Genomic DNA, 15,020 nt, shown 5'->3' with positions numbered 1-15,020 from the left:
GGTTAGGACTACGGACTCTGCTTGAGGCAGATGCCATGGTAACAGATATAAAACTTCTTAGCAATCAGATAAGTTATTTGCTTTCTAATTTACATAGGAAATTGTTTTCTAAAACTAAAATACTTTGTCAGACAATGTAATCTCAGTTCGTATTAGTTTTTGAGGAAGTGTAATAATCCATGAAATGTGAATAAATGGAAAGAACAAACAAACAAAAAAAAAATTTCAGATATAGAATAGCCCCATTAAAGTAGGGTTGGGATTACCCCTGTTTGACAAGTGAAGAAGCTGATGTTATTCAATTTACAAGATCATCTTACAAAGGAGACTAAATTATTTAAGTCCAAGTCTTCTGACTCTAGGTGCCATAATCTTTCTTCCACACCATGGAACCAAACTCCAGATAATAGATATTCAAGATGTTCAGAATATCCACAAAGAAATTTTTTTTTTCTGTGATAGTTTATAATTGAAGGCTTTTACTTTTTAACTCTAAAATTCTGAAGTCCATGCAGTTAAAGTGCAGGATTAAGGGCCAGTTATGATCCCACAGAAACCCCTTACAGCCTCACCAGTCAACTCTCGTAACGCATGTCTTTATAAACATGGCAGTGGTGGGGCAAAGACGGAGGCTATCCATGTCCTGTCCAGATGTCACTGGAGGAAACCTGGGGTGCTGGACTTAGCCAGAATATGGGAAAGCAATGTGTGGGTGGGGAAATGGGATGATGGAATAGACAATACTGTTGCTCTTCCTACCAAAAATACAAAAACCAAAATGAAAAGTAGGACAACCATCTAATTGAACTGTCAATACAAAGGGACCAGGCAGAAAGGCAGACTCCAGGAGGTAGGCAACCATCAGAAATGGAGATCCAAACAAAGGAAGACCATTCAAAATGGGAGTCACCAATCTGGACAACTGTGTAGCTAAGTCCCAAGTATTTTTGTCTTTGTTTTTCAAAAGATAAAATTGATTTATTGATTTTTAATGAAATTTAAAGTAATACATACTTATTGTAAAACAAATCATTCAAAATTAAAAGTTATTAAAGGAGAAAGTGAAGCTTTCCTAACCTCATTTCCACTGTGAGCATTCAGTGCATGTCTTTCCAGATTTTGTACTTGTCTGATGATTTTGTTAGGATAAATTCATAAATATGCAATTGTATGCCAAAAAGCACAACCACTCTAAACTTTGTATATACTGCCAATATTGTCTCTAACTTACTCTCCACACAGTGACCAGAGAAATTTTTTAAATATGAGAATATGAACATGTTACCCTCTTCCTTAAAAACATTCAAGTTTCATCGTTCTTTAAGTAAAATTCAAAATTCTTCATGATCCAAAAGGCTGGCTATGACTTGCCCTTAACCTGCCTCTCTAGTCTTGTCCCACCACCACCCTTCTTCCTCCCTTTTGCTCATAACATTTCAACACACTACATTGTCTTTTTCCTGGAATATATCAAGCTTCCTCCTACCTAGAACTTCACATATGACTTTCTCTAGCAGAGACTGTTAGTTGTCTCCCAATATACACCCTCCTCTCCCTTTTGTCTTTAGAAACAGAACACCTAGACCTATTTTTCTGTAGTTATAATAACAAACCCTTTTAGTTGGGTATATGCCTGCTTTGAATAAAGACACTTCCCAACCCCCATTACAGGTAGTTGTGGGCTTGTGATTAACTTAGACCCTTTGGGTATAAGAAGTGTTCTCAGAGTGACGAAACATGTCCTTCTTCCTCCCCTTCCTTGGGAGTGCTAATGAAATGACTGAAGCGAAGCAGTCATCTTGAACCATGAGGTGCCCATGGAACTAGAGAACATACACAGTGGAACAATAAAATAGAATATTCCTGGATTCCTCTTGCTGGTGAGTACTACCAGCCTTAGACTGCCTTAGTCTAAGCTTTGCAAGGAGGAGTAAAAGAAAATCCTTTTAAAGTTATTTTAGATTTTCTGTTTCTTGCTATGTACCAAATCCTAATAAATAAATTGTGGGAACATTCTCTTCTCTTGTCTTCATCAGGATTAATCTTATTTGTGCTTTAGGTGTGAACTTAATTCCCTTCCTTTGGTAGACTTTCTTGATGCCACAGTCAAAATTAGTTTCCTTTCTTACATATTTTCACAGCATCCTGCTTTTTTTATAGCAATTATCAAAATATAATTTTACAGTTATTGTGTGATTTTGGTTCAATATCTCCTATTCCTACTCAATTACAAGCCGCCTGATTGCAGAGATGTCTATTAGGTTAGCTACCACAAGCACCACACCTAGCACAGTGTCTGAAACATTAAAGACCTTTCCATTCCATATGTGTTGAATGAATAAATGAGTTAATGAATAAATGCCAGCTTGCCTTCAAAATTAACATGAACATTTTCACCAATTTAACTATAACCCAGATCTGAGTGTCCTTTATCTTCTGACTCCACTGAATTCACTTGCTCTCACTGTGTTCATCTTATATTCAAGCTAATGTAGAACTCAGCATCTATCTGATTTCATTAAAGAATATATTCATATCTCTCCCGTTCCACCAAGAAGTGCCCAGCTTCCTTGATGTCTATTTCCTCCCACAGGTTTATTCCATTAGCTCTTCGAATTCCTCTCTTTTTATTATGCAGAGCAATTTAGTATACATTTTCTCTCCAAATTTGCATAGCCAATCCCATTACACAGGTGACTTTCACAGGGATTACTATTTTTTGTCAACTTGAAAGAAAATAGAAAAAGATAGATCAATAATATCTTATTTTTCATAGTATTTTTTAAATTGGGGAACTAAGGGACATGGTGAGAGAAAGAAAATTGTAAGGCATTAAGCTCGATTATTTATAAACCAAAACTATGACAGTACCAATGATCCAACAAACACAGCAGACTCGCTTATCTTAAATTCAGTCCTGAAAGAGAGATCACATGCCACAATTTAATGTGTAGCAATGCTCAGAAAACTTGGTGTCAAATATAATATCTTCATCAGCTTATTAACACTAAACATCTGTTTAGTTTTCTGAAAATAACTCTGCAGTGCTACCCTACACTAGCTTTGCACCTCAGCCATCTCAGGTTAGTGAAATTCACAGAAGCTGCAACATTGAAGTCCTCTGAAAAACAAAATTTCTCTCAGATTTATTTGAAGTTACCTGGGAATGTTAAATAGCACTTATATCTGCAAGGAAAAGAAAGGAAGAAGAAAAACAAGTCTTTATGCCAATGAGCACACGGAGTCCACCTCCTAGTATCCACAACACCAAATGATGTTACTCTGTACAGTGATATTTTGAAATTGGAGATTTGCCAGTATCAAAAGTATTTCACACTTATTGAAATACAGACTTGCTATTCAAGCAATTATTTTTAGTTGCAAGAAATGCTGAAGAACAGATTAAGGAGAGCTGTTCTCTGTTTAGTAGTACATGAGACACTGTAATTCCTCTAAAATGCTCAGTTCCAACTAATTTTGTCTCCAGCCGCTACCTGTTTACAAAGTTGACATCCTTTGCATAGCCATCTGGAAAACTTCAAAGAAGAATGCCTTTGGTTTGCTATTCTTTCATACAGTCTTACTATTTTACTATCTCTCGAAACTTTTTTTTATCTGACTCTTAACAACTGATGCTGTTTATTATTGCAAAATTAGAAGTCTAATCTGATGTCAAGTTTATATACGTTGCACATTTTGAAAAAGTTAAGGTTATTTTAGAAAATTTAATATTTAGCTTAGTTTATTTTTTCAGCAGATTTAATATAAAAAGCAAAATGTGTAACTTTTGGAAAATTAAAGTATTCTTTGTGACAGATCATTTTATAGAAACAATTTTTTAAATAGTTTCCTTTTTAAAATCAATTTATAAAAGTATTACATAATATGTACTCATTTTAAATGTACAGTTTGACGACTTTTAATAAATGTATAGAACTGAGTAATCACCACTGCAATTAAGATACAGAACATTTCCATCACCACGAATGCTTGTGCTCCTTCCTTGTCAATACTCACCTACCCTTGGCTCTGGAAGCCTTTTTTCTATCACTGTATTATACATGTCTTTCCTAGAACTTCACCGAAATGGGATCGTAAGCACACACTTTATACCTGACTTCTTTCACTCAGCATAACATTTTTGAGATTTATCTCTATTTTTCATGTATCTGTAGTTTATTCCTTCATAATGCAAAGTAGTATTCCACTGTATGGACATGTCAAAGTTGACTTATATATTCATCTGTTGATAGACATTTAGGTTGTTTCCAGTTCGAGACCATTATGTATAAAGTAGGTGTAAACATTCATGTAAAATTCTATGTGTGGACATAAGCTTTTGTTTCTCTTGGGTAAATACCTATAATGCCAGGTCATGTAGTCTATCTGAAACTTTTTAAGAAATTGTCAAAATATTTTCCCAAGTGTTTGTACCATTTTACATTCCCATTACCTGTGTATGAGAGTTTGAGTATCCCCACATTATTAACAACACCTAATTTTAGCCATTGTAATGGGTGTGGAGTAGTGTCACATAATGCTTTTAGCTTCTATTTCAGTTATTACTAATGTATTAAGTACCTTCTTAGGCCATACATGTATTTTTTTGGTGAAATATCCTTTCAAATCCTTTGCCAATTTTTATTGGGTTAATCTGGTTTTTGCATTGTAAGAGGCCCTTTTTTTTTCTTTTTAGAGCAGTTTATGATTCACAGCAAAACTGAAAGGAATAGAGATTTTGTATAACCCCCTAAACCCACACATACATGGCTTCTGTCATTATCAACATCTCCCACCAGAGTGGTCCATTTGTTACAGATGGTGAACCTACAGTGATGCAACATAATCACCCCAAGTCCATAGTTTACATTACAGTCCTGATAATGACATATATCCATCATTATGTTATCATACAAAGTACTTTCACTGCCCTAAAGATCCTCTGTGTTCCACCTATGTATCCCTCCAACACAACCACTGTTTTTTTGTTTTGGTTTGGTTTTTGGTTTTTTACTGTTGCCATAGCTTTGTTCTTTCCAGAATGTCACATAGTTGGAATTATATTATATATGTAGCCCTTTCAGGTTGGCTTTTTTCATGTAGTAACACACATTTAAGGTTCCTTCATGTCTTCATGGCTTGATAGCTCATTTCTTTTCAGTGCTGAATAATATTCCATTGTCTTGACATACCACAGTTTATTTATCCATTCATCTACTAAAGAACATCTTGGCTTCTTCCAAGTTTTGGCAATTATTAATAAAGCTGTTATAACCATGTGTGCAGGTTTTTGTGTGATGTAAGTTTTCAATTCCCTTGGATAAATATTTACCACAAGGTGTGAGAATGCTGGATCATCTAGTAAGAGTATGTTTCATTTTGTAAGAAACTGCCAAATTATCTTCCAAAGAATCTGCACTATTTTGCATTCCCACCAGCAATGAATGAAAGTTCCTCTTGATCTACATCCTCAGCACTTGGTCTTGTCAGTCTTTTGGATTTTGACCACTCTAGTGGTTTTAAATTTCATTTCCCTGATGACATGTGGAGCATCTTTGCATATGCTTAATCGCCATCTAGATATCTTCATCAGTGAGGTGTCTGTGAAGGTCTTTGGCTCAATTTTAGTCTATTGTTTGTTTTCTTATTGTCGAGTTTTAAGAATTCTTCATATATTTTGGATAATAGTCCTTTATTAGATATATGATTTAAAAATGTTTTCTCCTTGTCGGTGGCTTATCCTCTCATTCTCTTGACCTTGAGAGCAAAAGTTTTTAAATTTAATAAAGTCCAGCTTATCAATTATTACCAATTCTTTCATGGATCCTGCCTTTAGTGTTGAATCTAAAAAGTCATTGCCATACTCAAGGTCATCTAGCTTTTCTCCCATGTTTTCATCTAGGAATTTTATAGTTTTGCATTTTACATTTAGGTCTGTGACCCATTTTGAGTTAATTTTTGTGAAGAGTGTAAGGTCTGTGTCTAGATTCATGTTTTTGCATGTGAATATCCAGAAATGTAAACTTATTTTTTTAATATTCTATATTCTGGCAATACATCCTTTGTGCTGTTTACTTAATATCTAAGAAATCTTTTCTTTCCCAGAAGTCACAAAGGTATTCTCCTATATGTTTTTTTTTTTAAATATATTTTGGTCTTTGATCCATGTTGAGTTAATATTCATCTACAGTAAGAAGTAAGATTTGATGTTCATTTTTAAAATATGGATACAAGTTTTTCTAGCCCCACTAGTTGAAAAAATTATCCTTTCCCCATTAAAGTACCCTGGGACTTTTTTGAAAATCAATTGACTGTATACGTGTGGGTCTATTTCTGAACATTCTCTATTCGGTTCTACTGATTCTCTCCTCATGCCAATACCACACTAACTTAATTAATATAGCTTTATAGTAAGTCTGGATTCAGAGTCCTCCAGGTTTGTTCCTTTTCAAAATTGTTCTAACTAGTATAGAACCTCTGACTTCGCAAAAAAAATTTTAGAATACACTTATCAATATCTGGGGGGGGGGGGGAAGGCCTGCTTGGGTTTTGTTTGGAATTGCACTGAATCCACAGCACAAATTGGGGAGAAGAGATATCTAAACAATATTTAGTTCTCAGAATATCTCTCCATATATGAGGCCTTTTTTAATTTCCATCAACATGTTTTTATAGTCTTCAGTGTACTAGTCTTGCACACACCTTTGTAAATCCATAGGGATAAACATGCATTTCATGTTTTGGGGAAATATTTTCAATGGAATTATTAATTTCAATTTAAATTGTCCATGTAAAAATTAGAATTGATTTTGTTTACTGACCTTGCATCCTGCTAAGTAAACATTTTAGTTCTGACTACTTTTTTGCATTTTTTAAAGAATTTCCTATGTAAATAATCATGTAAGCTGTGAATAAAGATTTTTACTTCTTTTAAAATTTGTATGCTTTTATTTCTTGCCCTTGCCTTATTGAACTTCCCCTAATGTCCAATATTATATTGAATAGAAATGGTAGGAGCAAATATCTTTGTCCTGTTTCCAATCTTAAGTCAAAAGTATTCAGTCTTTCAGCATTATGAAGTATGTTCACCACAGCATTTTTGTAGAGGCCCTTTATACAGCTGAGGAAGTTCCTTCTATTCTCAGGTTACTGAAAGTCTGCATCATGAATAGATGCTTTTTCTACATTATTTATATAATCATATATTTTTCTTCTTCATTCTATTAATATGGTAAACCACAGCAATTGATTTTAGATTGTTAAAGTAACTGTGCCTTTCTGACATATAGCCCATTTGGTCATGATGTATAATCTTTTTAATAGATTACTTATTTATTACTATTTTGTTAAGGATTTTTGATGCTGTGTTCATGAGTGATATTGAGGTAAAGTTTTCTTCTTGTGAAATGTCTCTGGTTTTGCGGTAATGTTGACCTCATGTAATAACTTGGAACAGCCCTAATCTTTTATTTTCTAAAAATCTAAAAGGTTTTTCACCAGTGAACCATCTGAGCCTGACGTTTCCTTGTGGGTAAATTTTAACCAATATAATTATATAAAATGTACATTATATTACATCAGTATATAATTAATTTTATTAATTTATTACCTCTTAATTTAAATTATATTGCTTATATCCACCATTTCAAATATACTCATTAAAATTTTTTGAGTATCTGTTGCTCACACAACTATAGTCTACAAGACTAAACTTGAGGGTGAGGAAATTCTCAAGAAAGACAAATATGTCAATAACTCAAAGCTCAAGGTATAAAGAGAGATTTATATCAGTAACTAGACAGTAAAACTAGACCAAAATTATGAGCATTACAGAGATACAGAAACAAAATATTAGGAGAACATAAAGAAGGAGCCATTAGAAGAAGAAAGAATTCAGAAAACTGCTTGTACTTAAGCCACAGTACCTCATGAGATAAGATTTCTGACAAGAGGGGAAGACAGGAATGAGAATGCAGAGCCATTGCAGACCATGGCAGTGCCAAAGTGCTTGCCATGTTTGGTAAACCAGGTATCAGGAAGGGCATAGTGAGGTGATGAGACAGAAAAAATAAACCCAAGCTATGTTGTGGAAAATGGATAGTTTAAAACAAGTTCAACATTTGCTAAGGCACAATATTCTACAACTAATGCTACAATGATGATAAACCAGAAAGCCCCAATGTGGCTAGGCACAAAGGATTCAGAGACTATTTCTCTTCTCTGAACCCCACAATACAGATGGTCCTGACAAAATCTGTTGTTTTGAACTATCTGCTAGATGTTACGTAAAGTATGTCTTATCTTTATGATTATAGGGCCAATATTTTCTTTTATTTGTGTAGCCTGAAAAATAACTGGCACAGTTCTGGGCACATTATATGCATATACTTTTGACTTGACAACTCTGGTCCTTTCTTATTTTTTATGTCTTCTGTAAACAATTATGAATAGAAATGCCCTTTAAACAAATGTAATATAGAAGCGCTAATGTGCTAGTGTGTATGGAAATATGTATATGCTCGTGTGTGTGTGTGTGTGTGTGTGTTGGATTAAAAAACAGAAAATAAAAAGTATGTTTAATCAGGAAAACAGGTCCAAAAAGACCTTTAATAACCCCGCAATCAAAAGATAAGAATTGTCCTCTCTAAATAGCAATATTTTACCATTTTCAATGTGTAATAGCATATTATTTGCCATTCTTCACATTTATATTATATATACTATTCTCTTTATTATACTGTATTTTCATCCATTTTATGGGGTAGCCGTTGTTCAGTTATACAAAAGTAAAATTTCAGAAAAGTGAAGAATGTGATTGAAAATATATTAATTAAACCATCATAAAGTAACAAAACTTACAACTGAAGCATTTTACACTGAAAAGTAAATGAATACAAATTAGATATTAAGTTTGTCAATGAGCGGAAAACTGATTGAGGTCATAATGATGCTAAATCAAAATAGAGTAAATAAAATAGGAATAGAAATTGGGGATTTTTCACAGTCTGTTAATATTAATATTGCCAAGGGTAGGTTAAGGACACATCACTGCTAAGAGATGTGGAACAGATGGTTTAGACTAATGATTTGATACTATTGGGTAACTTCCATGATTCACATTATTGGTTGGAGGAAATTACACAATAAACAATGGTCTTCATTTTATTTTTAAAATGAGAAAATATATTTAACTGCAGGAGAATATAATTTCTTAACTTTATCATCTCACAGGAGAATGGAAATAAAAGACTAATATAATTAATTCGGGCCCATGAAAAACATAAAGCCACAGAAAGTAAGACTAAAATATTAAATCATGTTTTAAAAATACAAAAGATGTAAGACATGTTAGTGTTTGCAAATTCAATTGCAGGATCAAAACATTCTTTTAACAATAATAGACAAAATCCTGGGGAGAAAAAACCTAGGGAGTTAAAAAATGTATGGAGAACATAACAAAGGAAAACTATAAGTGATCAAAAGAACAGCTGATATAGAATCTTTTAAATGCACCTGATTAGGATGTTTTTAAAATGCTTATTTGCAAGTACTTTCATTAACAATTACTAAATATTTATTAACATAATGAAATAAAATCATAATACCTCTGATGTATTACTACCTGCTATGAATTGATGTTACTATTGTATGGTACTTTGGGTTCTAATAGTAAAACACTTTCACTTACAATACTTTTACTTACACAACTTTAGACCTAATGTGTCAATCTGCATAAAGAGTTATGAAAATTGGAATTCAAATAATTGCAAGGGAAATCAAATTTTCTTTATAAATAATAGAAGTACAAGAATTATGTATGTCCAAATAATCCTTTGCCAATCAGAGCACACAACCTACAGAATCTTCATCGGTTTTGCAAACATTAGAAAGATCAATCTCAAAACATCTTCAGGAATAGATACGATTTCCGTTTTTTCCAATTTATATGCAAAGACAGATCATGCTAATCCATAGAGTGAAGTATGTATGTAAAGGTGAAAGATGTGTAAAAAACTGGAATCTAGATCACAGTTTGGTCACATCATTACTGAGGAGATAGCAATTAGCAACAAAAAATATATTTTTAAGGTGTTTTAAATATTTAAAAATACTGATATTAAAAAAAGATTTGAAGTTTCTTTTAGAATATATACAACAACGTAATATAAGAAATTACATCTCCACAGAAGGCATTTTTGTTGCAATATTTGTGTATGGGTGTGTGTTAGATATACCTGGTGAGTTCGTTTTCCAGTGTAGAGAAGTTAAACTATTAGGGTTTTTAAAAGTCTTGTGTCCTGATAGAAATTTTCTAGGCCTGTGTTCTTATAATAAACCAATGCTCAAAATAACTTCAGATTTAGGTTATTTTCTAATCATAAGAGCATTTTCTTCAATTTCTCCTGCCACAGTGAACAGGAGAGTGTGCAGAATAGAGAAAAGAAAGGGTCTGAATGAAATCTTGAGAAGCAAACCCTTGAGGTTAATTTTCCACCTCAAGGCCCAACTTCTGCCTGGTTGATTTAAGTCATAAACATACTATCTAAAATAGAATCCTTTCCCAAGGGTAACAGCTGGTAAAGAAGGAGGTCTATATCTTACTTATGTTTGTACTCTTGGTATCTGGAGTAGTATATGGCACAGAGTGGGTATGTGAATGCTGAATTTAATATGCTTCTTTTATATGCTTGACAGTACCCAATAAATGTTTTTTGATTGAAATATTTCACTAATTTACACTAGTAAAGAAACTCAAAACTAATGTTTTCTCCCTGACAAATTACCTTTAATTAATAATCAGATTAACAATACTTGAGTGTTTTAAAAAGCCTATCTCTTTCTTGAGATAATTTTTTAAGTAAAACAGAACTTTCCAGAGGCACCAGGACAAACTAAAAATACATGGCAATATCGTTCAACCTGTGCAACATTCTTGCCATCTGCCAGTATTTAATGAAATCTCCCAGATGCAAGATCACACACCTGAATTGAAATGCCTGAGCCTCATTCTGTCTAGCCCTGGTATTAAACCCATGCTGGATAAGTCATTTGTCTGTTACTGAGTGGGAAGTACCCATGACAATCAAAGACATCAGCAACTTCTGATTTACCAGATGCTACAATGGATTCATTCCCCAGTGCTCCACCATGATCACCCTAATTGAGAACTAATTTCATCTACAAGAAAAGAATTTTTCTGTTCCTCAGCTATGGATTTCCACCATCTGAAAAAACCCTTTCAAGAACACACAGTGCTGACCAAAGAGAACTGCTCCAAACGGATCTGACCACATACCATTTAATCTGTCACTTACATCACCAGACAATGCCATCCTATCATTACCTAAAGTCAAAGTCTTTTCCTAGAGCAGCCTGTATCTAATAACTGGCCAATGAAGTCCAGTCATCTTCTCCCAAACTAGGACAACTCTGAAGGGCCATTCCAGCTTCAGAGTTCCCTGTGATGTTGGCTAAGCCTTAAGGGACCATCCAGTGGGCTGCAACTCTACTTTCTCCAATGAGTTCTGAATCACAATCTTGTGGAAAGGGCCTTTCTTCCAAGTTTGTCTTTCCTTGGGTCCTTTCCCTCAGCCATAGATTACCTTTACATTTTGTTTTACATCTTTTAGTTACTCTCCTACTGGTTTTATAATATTTTATGTCAAGCTTTGTCTGTTTGAATGGCTATGTTGTATCTGTCTCCTAATGTGACCCAGACTAAAACAATACCTTTTAGCTCCAAGCATGTGCCATGGTTGAAGGCAGAAAGCAATGAATGGTGTTAAATCCTGAAAAGTTCAGTTACTGAAAAACAGAATGAAGAGCTGGAGCTTTTCACACCAAAGTATATATTATTAAAGATACAACATTTTTCAAAGGACAGAAAACTGTTTTTGATTCCCTAGCTAACTCTAACAAAAGTTAGAGTAAGAGCTTAGCTTCATTCTAGAAAATATCTCTCTAAGTGGATGCTTGCTAGATATCACAAATTGAGTGCTCATGTCAACCTATCCTTAAAGTTTAGTGGTGAGAGTGGGAATTTATTAGAGCCAAAAGTAAGATGGGATTAATAACATCAATGACCAATTGGAACTATAATGTCTAAAAAGCCTTTACTTCATTCAAAAATGAGTAAATGACAGGTTGCCTGGATGGCTCATTTGGCTAAGCATTGGCTCTTGATTTCAGCTCAGGTCATGATCTCAGGGTCATGAGATTGAGCCCCATGGCTTAAGATTCTCTCTTTCCCTCTGCCGCTCTCACTCACATGCTCACACTCTCTCTCTCCCTCTCTCTCGTCTCTCTTAAGGAAAAAAAAGAGCAAATAGCAAAAAGGCTCTCAAATGGGAGAATATTTCCTTATGCTGTGGCATAAGGAAAGGAAATAGTTTCTAAGATATATCTTTGTCTCTGAAATTAATTTTATATAAGAAATTTATATAAAAATTGGCAGATCTATTTAGCATCTTCTAAAACATTAAAAAACTAGCCAATATGAAGCTGTGCATAAAAGAGATAACATAGCATACCTGACTATATTTGAAAAGTCTGCTTATATGTACAGCCCTTAGCTGGTCACTGGAAACTTGGATTTCTGAGGAATTCCTTTCACTCAGACAAGAGTGGCCCACTGTGCCTAAACTGTTTGTGAAAACAGTGATTTGTGCTGACCATCTGATTTCCTTCTGGGAGTCTGGGGCTGTGGTACATGCTAGGCAGAGGGTGTCTACATGACCTGCCCCCAGGAAAGATCTGGGATCTGAATCTTAACTGAGCTTCATTTGACAAGTGCTGTCACAACTCATCACTGGGAGAATTAAAGGTATCCTGTCTGACTCCACTGTTAGAGGAGCATGTGACTACTTTCTCCCCAATTTCATCCATGCATTTTTTTTCCCTGCCTGACTTTGCTTTGTATATTTCTCTGTAATAAATCATAACTGTGACTACAGCTACTTGCTGTAATCCTGTAAATCCTCCCAGTAAGACCTGGAGGTGACCTTGAGTACCTTAAAGCAATTTGGAGATCTTTGCCAACAGGAAGATTTTCACATCCTAAGTACTCAGAAAACAAAGAAAATCTTAAAAATCCAATGTCCACCATATCAACCAAGGGAAAATATCATGCTGACCTTATATTTTTGCAATATTTGCAATTTTAAAAGCATCACATGATAGAAAATGTCAACAGATTTTTCAGGCTGCAAAGTTGTAACTCAAGCATTTTATACCTAGCTAAGTTACCAGTTGCTCTTGAAAGCAAAACTTAGGAAATTCAGCTCTCATGAACAATTCTTGGGACAACAAATTTATCCCATTTGAAGATAAATTCTATCCTATCAAGAGACAAATTGAAGGATTGAAAACATGTAACAATGCAATATAAAGGATAATTAGTGATTATTTAACTCAATTAAATAAAAATTCTAGTATAATATTGTTTGTTAATATGGTTATAAAATTGAAAGTAAAAGCCAAAAAAAGGGTTTATAGGATTAAAATAACTTTTATACTTAAAATATTGGAGTTTCAGATTTAATTAACAATATCTTGGCACGGCAAATAAGGCAAGTTAAAGGAAGCTAAATATCTCATCATACTGAAATTTCTAGTTTTGTTCTTACACTTGATAATTGGAAATACATGTTTTAAGGAAAGTATTGAATAAACTTTAAGCTAATTACTATTAAAAGTAAAATAAGAATTTCTATATTCCCGTTCACTATAAAAACAAAGTAAATAAAATGTACCCTGTGTAATGAAAGGGGGGGGAAGCGAGCAATAAAACACAGAAGGTATATAAGAAACCAACAACAAAAATAAAGTTGGGAAATATTAATTATAAATACAGTTTCAACCTATGAAAGATAGAGAAAGCAAATAAAACATAGTAATTAAATAATAAAATTAATAATGAATATTAACAGCATGTATATAGAAAAGTGTAGCTGGGAAGAAAAACCAAACCCTCTTATTAAACACTTATGGAATGCTTACAAAAATTTACCTTGAAATATACCATTAAAAAAAGCCCCATTTCTTAAGAGGATAAGTTTTGTTTCCTCTCCTTATGATGTCAAAGCAAAAGAAACAAAAGAAAATCTCTAGAAATTACTAATAAATATTAAGCTGGCCAAAAATAAAAGCCCACCTACTACAGATTTCAAAACATTCTTTTAAGTACTTAAGTGGTAACTGTAAGGCTAAAAAGGAGGGATAAAACTGACAATAATTAAATATTGTTTAAGGATTAAAAACAAGATGTTGGTATGTTAAAACCGATAATACACTGCAAACAAAAGCTCAATGATAAATTTATGTTAAAACAAACATCTCTGCTATTAAAAATGAGTGAAATGGCTAGCAATGCTGCTCACCTGAGCAGCCGGAGTGCTTGCCTTCCTGTAGCTGCAGCCAAACTCAGCTGTAGTGTTGCCAGCACTTGAAGAACCAACCTCGTGGCGCCCCTCAGAGACTCCCCACAAGCCAAGCAGCACCCGCTTCTCTCAGCTGAATGTACTGAATGCCTTGAACCACTAATCATTTAATAATTATTTACATCTCCCAATAAATAAAATCCAACTTGAAGGAAATAAAAAAAAAAAGGTTCTTCAGTGAGTTTAAAGGCTTCTTGTTTGGGGAGGAAAAAAAGATGGCGGAGGAGTCGGGGACACTTTTTCAGCTGGTCCCCTCAAACAAACTGGATATCTACCAGACCATCCTAAACACCCACGAAATCACCCTGATACATAAGAAGATACATCTGGATCTCTACAAACAAACATCTCCTGCAGTGGGTATTGAGGTACGAAGCGCGGAGCCGTGAATCCACGTACAGATATCGGAAGATAAATGGAAGGGGGAGGGAGCCGCCACGCTCCAGCGCCAGGAAGTGGTAGCCTCCTGTGCTGGGGAGTGGGCCGGACTCAAGGACCAGTAGCAGCCGGGAAACCAGACTGAAACAGGGAGCTCGGGAGCATGCGTGGGAACTGGGCGTGGCTGGCGGTGTTAGAAGCACA

General features: G+C 34.4%; 1 pseudogene; it reads left to right on the top strand.

The window, feature by feature from the left end:
• Positions 1-14,653: 14,653 nt before the first annotated feature.
• Positions 14,654-15,020, top strand: part of LOC148108642 (uncharacterized) — a 78,709-nt pseudogene continuing 78,342 nt past the window's right edge.

Source organism: Ursus americanus, chromosome 17 (assembly GCF_024610735.1).
Source record: "Ursus americanus isolate L20-20 chromosome 17, mUrsAme1.1.p, whole genome shotgun sequence".
NCBI lineage: Eukaryota > Metazoa > Chordata > Mammalia > Carnivora > Ursidae > Ursus > Ursus americanus.
The sequence above is the reverse complement of the archived record's forward strand: the minus strand, read 5'-3'. Positions and strand labels throughout refer to the sequence as shown.